Below are 12483 nucleotides of genomic sequence, written 5' to 3'. Positions count from 1 at the left end.
TATATACAAATAAGGTGGTAATTTAATCTGAGACATCAATTTCTAGGCTGATGTGACAAGGGTCTCCAAAGTGACTCTGGGAATAAACCACTTTTTATGTCGCAGAAACATGAAATCATCAGTGGTAGAGAATGTGAGATTAAAGAAAGGGAGAAAAGACATTACTGTTAACTACACTTCTTTTTATCCTGGGAACTGTGGCAAGTGGTGAAAAGGTAAAATGCTGAAAAGATGTGGATACTATCATCACCTGGTCACATCTGACTACCTAGGCATTAAAGGGAGTATTTTTAAATGGGGCACTGCTCTCTTACTTATTTCAAACTTTTCATAAATATAAAATTAATTTTATTTTAAAAAAACCCTCTTGCTTGTAGATTAAAGTGAATGCATGTGTTTTCTTTTATTTCCATTTATCCACCTTGTAATATTAATTTGGTTTCTTTTTTCCACTAATCTTAATATTTACTTCTCAGATGGTGGGTTATTAAAGTTCTAGGTAGGACTGTCCTTTGTCTCTTAATAGGGTATGACTTGTTCTGTAGGAAACATATTAGGAAACACCCGATATCCCTTTGTTCTAAGGCTAGTCAGCAGATGGTCATGCTGAGGAAAAACCAACAGCAAAGTCATAGGAAGCCAAACACTGGGGTGAAAGGATTCTATGCATTATCTTTTGGGCTGGGACTTAGCAGTGGGACTTTTATATATCCCAGTGTGGAAATAAGAATGCTCTATCAAGGACATTGATGATTGTGATGTATATTTTAATTGCATAGATTATATTATTTGTTGATAAACAAGTAACGAAAATATCACATTCTATTGGCATTCTATATTATGATTTTTTAATATATTTATGAAGCATTCATATCTTCATCCAAGCTAGTGAGGGAAAACCAAGCTGTCCCAATAGTATATATCTTTAAACTGGAAGTATAACATTGCTTTTGCTGTATGCTCTGAACTAGAGAATTCATCCTAATGGTCCTTGTGAATATGATAACTGTCGGTTTATAAAGATAAGGGAGTGAATAAAAATGATCAGTGTAAAGCTAGAAGACTAACATACAGGCAAAGGTATTTAACTCAGATCTGTTTACTCTCATCTCTCCATGGACATAGACCACTTTTACAAGGTCAAGAGAATGTTTAGTCTTCCATTTTCACCTTGCTGCACCTGGAAAGAATACTGAATTGTATTCTTTTGAATACAATACAATTTTGAATTGTATTCAAACTCATATAGAGTTCTCAAAGGCATTCATTTTCTGGACTGTGTTGCCAGAGCCCATGGTGAATTTTAGGGTGACCCTTCCGTGATGTGAGGGGATCCATCTGAGTGTCACATCTGCCAACAGTTTAGCTCTAAACTTAAACCTATCTGGCCAGATATTAGGCTACATTACCTTCAACTCCCCTCCAGTGTAATTTACTTGTGGCCAAAGCCACAAATACATCATAAACTTACCTCTGATCAGCATTTTCCAAAGGGTTTTTAGCAGAAACTCCATATCTGTCCAGGCAAACATGGCATCTTGTTTAAATATACATTGGAAATGCTCTCCTTAATCTAGTTAACGGATATTCTTAAACAGTAAGATTTATTAGAGCCTTTGATGCACTAATATGCATGGTGATAACCTGCAATGATCCCTAGGAGATCAATATTTTATATAGATTTCCCCCAAACTTAAGATCATACAACACTTTTTGAAACAGTGTCTACCGCTAACATCTAAAAGAACACTAGTGAACAGCAGAAAGCAGTTTTTAAAATGTCCTTATACGAACCATGAGGGATTCTGTAAACCAGAAATAAATAGTTCTAAAGGGCATCTAGGTTGGCAGCCTGCCTTAGTCTGGGTCCAGCTCCCTGAGCAGCTCTGGTTGTCCTAGCACCAAACAAATATGTGGAAATGCCCTAATGCCTGACGTTTGCCATCCTGGACTGAGAACTACAGGTGGAGGGCTTGGTGTAGGATCACTCACAGAAGTATGTGGAGTAACTTACGGGCATATCTATCAAGATTTGTTATTAATGTTTTTTATTTTTGCTTTGCCCCTTATTACCAATAGCCTAATTTGATAAATGGGATTTCTGACTGGGCTTAAGATAAATGCAGATATAACGTTAATGATGCCAGAGTATTTACCTATATAAAAGTTTAATGGAAGCGTTTTGTGCATTCATTAAAGAATCATAGATTATCACAATTGCCTTGCTGTGCTCTCACGGGAGATATGAAATGCTAGTAATTTAACATTCATTGAAAAATTATAAATGCTTGAAATTAGATCTAATTCAGTGCATTAATCAAGACGTTTCCACTGTGGAGTCTGGAGGTCATTTCAGGTCAATAAATATTGCCAGACACTTTAGCAGGCACTGAGGATAAAGAAATGAAAAAGACCCAGTGAATTCTCTGGAGGAGCTTCCAGTTTTTTTGGTAAAGTGGTCAGAGTAGAAGAATAATCCAGTCCACGAGGGGCTGAGGGGAAAGGGTGAGGTACTTTAATCTGAAACATGAATGCAATGAGGGCAGGTCAGGAGAAATAGGATGAAACTGCGGAAGGAGGAAGGGTGTTATCATGACCCAGAGGACCTTGCACACCATGCTAAGGAGTCTGGATTCTTTCATGTAGACACAAAGAAAGCAGAGGTGGAGCAGAGAGATCAATTTGGAGACAATTCCAACAGTCCCAACAATGCAGCAGAAAGGCCAGATTTACCATTGATCAACAGGTATTCATCAAAGAACTCAATGTGTCCATCAAGACTTAGACTCTAGAAATACTGTGATGAACACAATGGCTAGTCTCTGCCCTCTGGGCACATACAATTCAATATAAAACATCAGTGATAATTAAATAATTGCATGTATGCAAAATGCTGTAAAGGAAAAGATATGGCGTTACTAGAAGATAATAAAGAGCTACCTAACCTTTTCTACAGAGGCCAGGGAACGCTTCCCAGGGTTCGTAGCAGCTAAGATGAGACCAAAATGAGCAGCATCCCTATCATCAGGCAGATCAAGGTGCTGGGGAGCATGGCTGGGAAAGAGCCTGCTTCCAGAAAAATGTAAGTGACAGGAGTCGAGGCGAGGACTGTATGCTACAGGAGTGAAGACAACTCCAGCTTGGCTACAGCGAAGAAGGATTTGGGGGATTGACATGTACCCACTGCTATATTTAAAACAGATAACGAACAAGCACCTATGGTACAGCACAGGGAACTCTGCTCAGTATTCTGTAATAACCTAAATAGGAAAAGAACTGGAAAAGGAATAGATACATGTATATGTATAACTGAGTCACTTTGCTATACACCTGAAACTAACACAACATTGTTTTTTTGTTTGTTTGTTTTTTACATCTTTATTGGAGTATAATTGCTTTACAATGGTGTGTTAGTTTCTGCTTTATAACAAAGTGAATCAGTTATACATATACATATGTTCCCATATCTCTTCCCTCTTGCGTCTCCCTCCCTCCCACCCTCCGTATCCCACCCCTCTAGGTGGTCACAAAGCACCAAGATGACCCAGCAATCCCACTTCTGGGCATATACCCTGAGAAAACCATAATTCAAAAAGAGTCATGTACCAAAATGTTCAGTGTAGCTCTATTTACAATAGCCAGGAGATGGAAACAACCTAAGTGTCCATCATCAGATGAATGGATAAAGAAGATGTGGCACATATATACAATGGAATATTACTCAGCCATAAAAAAAGGAAATTGAACTATTTGTAATGAGGTGGATGGACCTAGAGTCTGTCATACAGAGTGAAGTAAGTCAGAAAGAGAAAGACAAACACCATATGCTAACACATATATATGGAATTTAAGGAAAAAAATGTCATGAAGAACCTAGGAGTAAGACAGGAATAAGGACACAGACCTACTAGAGAATGGACTTGAGGTTATGGGGAGGGGGAAGGGTAAGCTGTGACAAAGCAAGAGAGTGGCATGGACATATATACACTACCAAACGTAAGGTAGATAGCTAGTGGGAAGCAGCCGCATAGCACAGGGAGATCAGCTCGGTGCTTTGTGACCGCCTGGAGGGGTGGGATAGGGAGGGTGAGAGGGAGGGAGACGCAAGAGGGAAGAGATATGGGAACATATGTATATGTATAACTGATTCACTTTGTTATAAAGCAGAAACTAACACACCATTGTAAAGCAATTATACTCCAATAAAGATGTTTAAAAAAAAAAAAAAAGCACGGAGCTGATCTCCCTATGCTATGCGGCCGCTTCCCACTAGCTATCTATTTCACGTTTGGTAGTGTGTATATGTCCATGCCACTCTCTCGCTTTGTCACAGCTTACCCTTCCCCCTCCCCAAATCCTCAAGTCCATTCTCTAGTAGGTCTGTAACACGACATTGTTAATCAATTATACTCCAATATAAAATAAAAAATTTTTAAAAAAGAGTGGTTCAAGATGAGGGTAAAGTGGTGGTAAAGGTCAGATATGCAAAGCATTAAAGGTCAATTTAAAGGCTTTCAGATTCTATTCTAAGGTTAATAGGAAGCTACTGAAAGATTTTACATATAATATAGTTTATATTTTGGAAAAAATTATCCTGACTTCTGTCTGGAGAATAGACTTGAGATGCTAACAAGGTTATGGAAAAATGAATTAGTTCACTGTAAGTTCTAACAGGGCAGCTGCAGGCCCAGTTGGTATAAACTCAGTGTCTAGCGGTGCCTGGTACACTGAAAGACGCAACATACATCTGTTGCATGTTCAGATAAATGAACAAGATTATCCACCATTTTTATCCATTTTTATCTGACCCAAACTTTTCTTGAATGAGAAAAACAGCTTTTCAAGGTCTAAAAGTTTACCGTCTATGGGGAAAACACCTTTACTATAAGGACAGACATCTTTTTTCTCGGAAGGACCTTGAAGCGTTCACGATAAAATGTCTGAAAACATTTTTAGTGTGTCATTTGGATGACAAGTGAAAAGAATCATTGTTCCTCTGAGTTCCCAAAGCCTCAAGAAGCATAGGCGAATCAGAAGAACAAATGTATAAATGGAAATTATTCACTGGAATATACTGGTTTTCAATCTGTATGAGTCAATTTTCAAAATTATATATTATGACTTTTTATAACAGTTTTATTGTTATATAATTCATGTACCATAAAGTGCACTCTTTTGAAATGCACAACTCAGTGAATTTTACTATATTAACAGAGATGTGCAACCATCACTGCTATGTAATTTTACAATATTTTATCACTCTCCCCTGCAAAAATCCTATATGCATTAGCAGTAATTCTTTATTCTCTCACCCCTGGTAGTCACTAATCTACTTTCTACCTCAGTGAATTTGCTATTCTAAATATTTCACATAATTAGAATCACATAATATGTGGTCTTCTGTGACTAACTTATTTCACATAGCGTATTTTCAAGGTTCAATCACTGTAGCCTAAGTCACACTGTAGCATGTATCAGTACTGCATTCTTCCTTACTGCCAAATAGCATTCCGTCGTACAGTTATAAAACATGTTATTCATCCAGTTCTCAGTTGGTGAACATTTAGGTCATTTCCACCTTTTGGCTCATGAATAAAGCTGCCACGAATATCCATATATAAGTTTTTTGCGAACATACGTATTCAATTCCCTTGGTTATATACTTCGGCATGAAATTGCTGGGTCATATGATAACTCTATGTTTAGCATTATGAGGAACTGTCAAACTGGTTTCCAAAGTGGCTGCATCATTTTACAATCCCTCCAGCAACGTGTGAGTGTCCAAATTTCTCCACAGCATTAACAACACTTGTTATTGTCTATCATTTACATTAGAGCCATCCTAGGGGGTGTGAAGTGTAACTGTCTCCTTATGATTTTGATTTGCATGTCCTTAGTGACTAATGATGACAACATGTTTTTGTATGTTTATTAGCCATTTATATACCTTCTTCGGAGAACGTCTCTTTAAACCCTTTGCCCATTTTTATTAGGTTACTTTTTATTGATGTGTTGTCTAATTACATGAATTAGTGCCTCCACTTAAACATTTAACTCGGAGAGTGTAATACATGACAGGGATGTCTTATTCCTGATTTTAAAACAAATGCTTCCAGAAGTTCCATTGTGCTCTTGGAACTATATAATAGTTCTAACATTTTTTAGTTTTCTGTTTCCATTATGTGTTAGCTTTCATTTGAATGTATATTTCCATTATGTTTGTATCTTACTTCCTGGCTACGTGTATGTCAATACTATTTGGCATATTCCTAAAAGACATTCAGTATGAAGTGCATCCTTTATTATGATAACATATACTTCATTTCTTATCTGTTTGATTTTTCTTTTTTGTTTTCTGTTTTCACTGCTGTCCTCCATTCATCCTCTGGGAATACCCACTCCAACTCTCTATTGACCTGTTTAAGTTAGCGGACCCCACATATGGCTCCAGGGTGGGAAAATGACCCAAGGGTGTCCAGCCAGAGTATGAGCAGATAGTTCAGAGAGATGAATGGGCTCAAAATCAAAGCAAGGAGCAAGCATATAAGAGGTTTTGATCCATGGGAAGTAAGTTCTGTTTTTATTCTTGCTAAACTACACAAGGATGAGCCTAGAGATTGTATAGCCTACCTTGTTAGCACTCGGGAATGGTCTTCCTGAGAAACAAACCAAGAAGTAGAGAAGCATGTTAATAACATTCATGAGGAAATAGATCAAGTCAGATCTTCAGCTACCTGTACCTTTTTACCTTTTGTCATGTGACTTAAAAATTACCCCCCCTCAGGAAGGTTTAAATGAGTTTGATTTCCTGTCACTTCCAAAGAATCCCATCCATTATAACAACTTTTCTAGAACCTTTTTTTCTCAATGTGAGAGGTCACAGTATAATTTTCAAAAAGATAAAAAATGTGACTCTAAAACTAACATATGGGGACTTCCCTAATGGTGAAGTGGTTAAGAATCTGCCTGCCAATGCAGGGGACACAGGTTTGAGCCCTGGTCCGGGAAGATCCCACAGGCCATGGAGCAACTAAGCCCATGCGCCACAACTACTGAGCCCGTGCACCACAACTACTGAGACTGTGTGCCACAACTACTGAAGCCTGCCTGCCTAGAGCCAGTGCTCCACAACAAGAGAAGCCACCGCAATGAGGAGCCTGCGCACTGCAACGAAGAGTAGCCGCCGTTCGCCACAACTAGAGAAAGTCTGTGCGCAGCAATGAAGACCCAATGAAGAAAGAAAGAAAGAGAGAGAGAGAGGGAGGGAGGGAGGGAGGGAGGGAGGGAGGAAGGAAAGAAGGAAAGAAGGAAAGAAGGAAAGAAAAACTAACATATGACGAGCAGTTGTGAAATATTTGTTCAATTCCTTAATGAGGGAAAAACAGCCCAGTAAAGCTGCTTGACAGTATATACCAGTGTTATAGTCAGTGAAAGAAGGAACCCCAGAATATTATTCTAAAATGAGATGTAGAAGATGATTAATATTTTTCAGGTAAATAAAACAATAACTCTCCAGTTTGCTTTCTCTATCAGATGAAAATAACTTGTGATACAAAAGGACAAAAATTATTTGCAATGTATCGATCTTCCATAAAATAACATCTGACTCTACAGAGCATAGTAAGGTCCTTATACACAGAAATAGCACTGAGTAATGTTTGCCTTCTTTTCATTTTTTTGGATTATTTTTCCCCATACTTACTACTTTATTGACGGAAGCTATAACCACCTATCATTTGACAACATGGTGGATTTTTTTAGAATCCTTCTCTACCCAGTTCGAGGATAAAGGTTTCCTAACCCTAGATTAAAACCTGGAGGTCACCTTGAAATGCACAGTTCCTTGCGCAACAGTGATGTCTAGCATCAAGCATCTACTACTGTTTGATGTAATGAGGTGGGATCTTCTTCAAGTAAGACTATTCATATAGTACAGACAAATACAGCTCAAGGTCATTGATGAGTTTAGTATGTAGCCTAAAACTGACTCTCTCACACCCTACCATGCACTTTTCCTGGCTTTCTATTTTTATCACTATTTATATTTCCCTTGGGTAATTTTGACACCAAGAGGGTTCCGTCTACTTATTCTAGTCTCCAAATGAACACAGAGATAGCTGAAAATGGAGTAAGGAGAAGGCAAGCCTCAATTTTAAAAGGTAGGAGAGTCTACCTGTCTCTGCTGCTGAAGGGTTAGATGTCAGTCATCAACCCTTCTGGTCCACGCAGTCCCTGTGGGCTCAGACAGAGAAGAAAAGTGGAAGGAGAACAAAAGATCCCAGTTGGACTGCACATTCTTGAAATGTGAAGACTTTGAAAACTCCTATGATTTCTTCTTTAGTTGTTAAATGCGAAAACAGAGACGTGAGTCAAAACCCTACGCAGGGCCCATCATAAGGCCACTCACACACTTGGCCCCTACATACTCAAGGCGAGCCAGACACAAACCAAGGACACACGGAGAGTCAGAGTCTTCTCTGATCATCGTGGGCTGGGTTAGATCTCCAAAGCCACAGAATGAAAAGTTCATTGAAGAACAAGAGGATCAGTGGCCACTGTCGGGGGCCTGCAGCCCTTCACCATGGAGCTTCCCAAACAGAACAACTACAGACACAGAAAGACATTTCCCTGCTTAGTTCTTGGGGCAGCCAGAAAACACCTAGTATGGCCGGAGCTGTTGGCCATCCCCTCTGCCCTATGGAGCCTCGTCGGTACCCCAGCGTCATGTGATATGACCGCTGACATTGTGGGTTCAGATGTGGGGGGCACATCTTGAGAGGCACTGTTTTTCTTGTCACTTATACCACTTCCAGTGAGGAATGCTCTGCTTTCTATGCACCATGGACATTCTGGGCAGAATTCTCAGTGCAGGGCTGTATGATCTGTTATGGCCATAGGAACGTGGCAGCCTGCGCTGAGTCATCAGTGGCCTTGGGGGCCATGGGGAGCCCACTAATGGCTGTGATGCTCTGTGTGATACTGATCCTTGGAGACTCCATGCCCAGCAGTGGCAGTGCTGTCAAGGGAGCTTAGCACAGGCCCAGATCCCCAAGAAACGCTGTGAGCGATAATGGCTTTTATAGTCACAGTGAGGGTTTTGGGCTTAAAACTTTGTATTTCTATGCAAGGAGACACAAAAAACTGCCCACTGGAGTGTCTGTCCTTCTAGAGGAAAAATATCGAATTATTGAGAAATTTAGCTACTTTGGAAAGAGTCTGGAGACCTTAAATCAACCAGACTGGAAGCCAGTACTCTAAGACATGGGAAATGTAAAGACCATGAATAAAGAGCTGAGAAGCTACATCTCTTTACTTGGGCTTAAACCAAATACTTACAGAAAGCACAGAAAGGAGAAAAATCTACATGTTTACAAGTTCAGCTGCTGGCTGACATTATAAGCAAGATTAAATTTTTTAGGAAATGCATCAAAGCAAACGAAACAAGGTTACAACCAAAAAAGTCTTCAAAATCCATCAGAAGAATGGAGGACAGCTTCAGATAGCACTAACAGAGCCTTTGGAGGTAAATTCCAACCTTCAGAGAAGAATAAAGCTGCTTTCATAAAATCTCAAAAATGGAAGGGAAGAATGGGCAAAATTAATTTAGAAGGAAAAAAAAAACCTCTCATAAAACCTTGCCTTTGGATTTAGTTTTTAATAATAAAGAGAGTCTGATCAAGACCCTAAATGAACACTTGCTAGAGAGGAGATATTGGGCTGCTGTTCTGGGGAAGGACAACATGAAGTGTGGAAATGTGGAATTGCATATGTCAAAGGCATCAGAAAATGGAGACCTCTTAATTGGTGAAGACAAAAGATTGCTGATCTATAAGACTGAGTTAATACCAGTTTACAAACTCTCAAAGAAAAAAAAAAGACAGCAAATGTACACAAAATTACATGCAGAAGCTAAAATTATCAATGCACTTAAAAATTATCTGCATTAAAAATCAAAGCATTAAAAATCTCTAACCAAGAAAGTGTTGTTGCATTCAGAAAACACTCAGGCAAAAAGGGAGAGGCAAAAACTCCAACAGAAATATCGCATCCTTGTTGCACTTAAGGGAAAAAAACAATTTTTTATGTAGTATCCAATTTAGAGAGAATTTATACCATTTAAGGTAGAGGAGAGCTGTTCCAAACCAGCCAAAAATATCAGTGATGTATATGAACAGCTACACACTTTAAAACTTCAAGCAAAATTTATTTCAGAAAAATTAAAAAGAATCGCTGGTTATTATTAAAACCTTCTTATTTCCAGAAGACACAAGCTCATATTATGGGTGTAAGAGTTCTGTTAGCTCAGAGAAACCTCAACAACATAACAAAACAGAGGCATACATGATGCAAAAATTGAGAAAGAAATGTAAAGGTTCTGAAAACTATCCTTCCATTCCCAATTTCCTAAAAAGTATATTTGATAGAGTCTTGAGACTACAATCAGGAATCCTCCAGATTCCAGATCCCTGAGGAAGGAGAAGCATCTGGCTTTGACGGTGAGGGAATGAAAAAGTTCATGCCTGAAGTCTACCAGTTGTCAACCCCCAAGCTCCCTCCAGTGTGGCCGACTCCATCCTCGGTCAGCAGGTCCTCCAGGAGAGAAAGACAGAGCTGCGTGGTTAAAATCTTGATCTTAACAAGAAAGCATGTAAAGAAGAATTGAATAAAAAGGGAGTCAAAAGCCTACAAAGAAGAAGCTATCAGGCAAGGAGCATAGTAATAGCTTTCACATAGCTGATGTGTAAGATGTCCAAGATTGAGTCCCTATCTTCAACGCATTCCATTCTAGAGTACCAGGCAGGACAACTGAAGATGCAGACATTCATTCACCGTAAGGGTGAACTCTCCAACGACTAGAGCTGTCCACAAACCTGATGGACCATTATTCCCAGAGATCTGTGTCCAGCTTTCCCTTTATAAGGGCTTCAGGGCTTCGTAAGACATTGAATAATTTTTTTTCTTTCCCAGGAAATTAAGTAGAAATAAAGAATCATGATTATCAGTGCTTATTCTCAAGTAATTCATACCACAATCTTGCTCAGAAAGGTAAAATCACAAATTAATCATGCAATATTTTTAAAATCTTATAAAATATCTATCCTTAAATTATGCAAGCTTGTTATCCAATGTGCTCCTAAAAAAATTTAGACTTACCTCTCATATGAGGTACCTGGATCTTGATTGGTCCTCACCACTTCCAATCATTTCAAGAGAGGTTATCAAAGGGCCAAAGAGGACACCCGCTCCTCCCATGATCCACATGTGCAGGGAGCAAGTCTCCAAAAGATGAAGGATTTGGATCTAATCAGGCATGTAAAGAAAATTATTACCAGCTGGGGCTGAAAATATTATAGAAATATCTCAAGTTTTCGTAATGTTTGAGTAGAAAATCAATGGACAATAGGATTACCCTTTGACTTAACTCTAGTCAGAAAATTCTGTCTCATTCCACATCTGACACATCTGTGTCATTCCACATCTGACAGGGATTCCACATCCCTGTCACTATTTAGTATCCAGAATTAAGTGGATGAAAACCTTTCAAAGTGATCTCTATCTAGAATGATGAGTTGGACTGGATGACCTTCTCATAGCCTAATGAATCTTCCTTTTCTATTCTATTAGCTTATAGATTTTTCTATTTTCAGTTAGCCCATTTTCATTGGATTCTGTCTGAGCTTTTACTTTTGCTCTAGAAGCTTATGTCTTCCCCCTTCAATTGTTGCTAATTTAATTCTTATGCCTTTCCCTTTTCTCTTGTCAAGGCCCAGTCTTATTCCTCAAAAGAACCAGCTCATCTGAACAATATAATAATTACAAGTTCGACATTAGCCCAACCCATCAGTTAAACAAAAATTAGGCAAAGGTAAAAATGATATTTTGATGAAGATGTCATCAAGATATATCAAATGACATGATGAAGGTATTTTCAATGAAGTCTTGCCCACCTACTCATAAACTTTGTCCACAGGTAGCTGATTTATAAACTTTGGTCACAGCCCTTTATTCTCTGTTAACCAAGTACAAAAATATACATGAATGAAAACTCCTAAAAAAATAAACTTTGCTTCAGAAATAATGCATTGTTGGCTTTTTGTATATTGTTGGAAGAGGTCATCGAGAGGATATGACTGCCAGTTGACACGTGAGCGGGACCCAGAGATCAGAGGCTCCTTACCTGCCCCCACCCCCATCTTTGGAATGTATATACCACCCACCATTCCCACACTAGGGGCAATTTCAAGGACACAGACTTGAGAGAGTAATGTGTTGCCTTAACCTTATTTGTCCCATAGTCCCTATTATGTAAAATTGAATACAGAGTGATTTTTAGGAAAATATATACCACACTATGGAAGAAATAAAATAAAATTAGTGCTTTACCATAAATAACCCAGGCTATCATTTTAATTTTCCTTTCAATTTATATATAAAGATATCATTGAGATACCTAAAAACACATAATTAATTTATTAGGTTTTC

At 38.6% G+C, this 12483-nt stretch overlaps 1 protein-coding gene across 1 annotated transcript in view; it reads right to left on the bottom strand.

Annotated features, from left to right (window-relative positions):
• GPC5 (glypican 5) overlaps window positions 1-12483 on the bottom strand; it is a 1362542-nt gene that overhangs the window by 1109751 nt on the left and 240308 nt on the right. The gene's annotated exons all lie outside the window — the stretch shown is intronic.

Source organism: Phocoena phocoena, chromosome 18 (genome assembly GCF_963924675.1).
Source record: "Phocoena phocoena chromosome 18, mPhoPho1.1, whole genome shotgun sequence".
Taxonomy (NCBI): Eukaryota; Metazoa; Chordata; class Mammalia; order Artiodactyla; family Phocoenidae; genus Phocoena; species Phocoena phocoena.
Note: the sequence above shows the minus strand (reverse complement) of the source record. Positions and strands in the feature narration are given on the sequence as shown.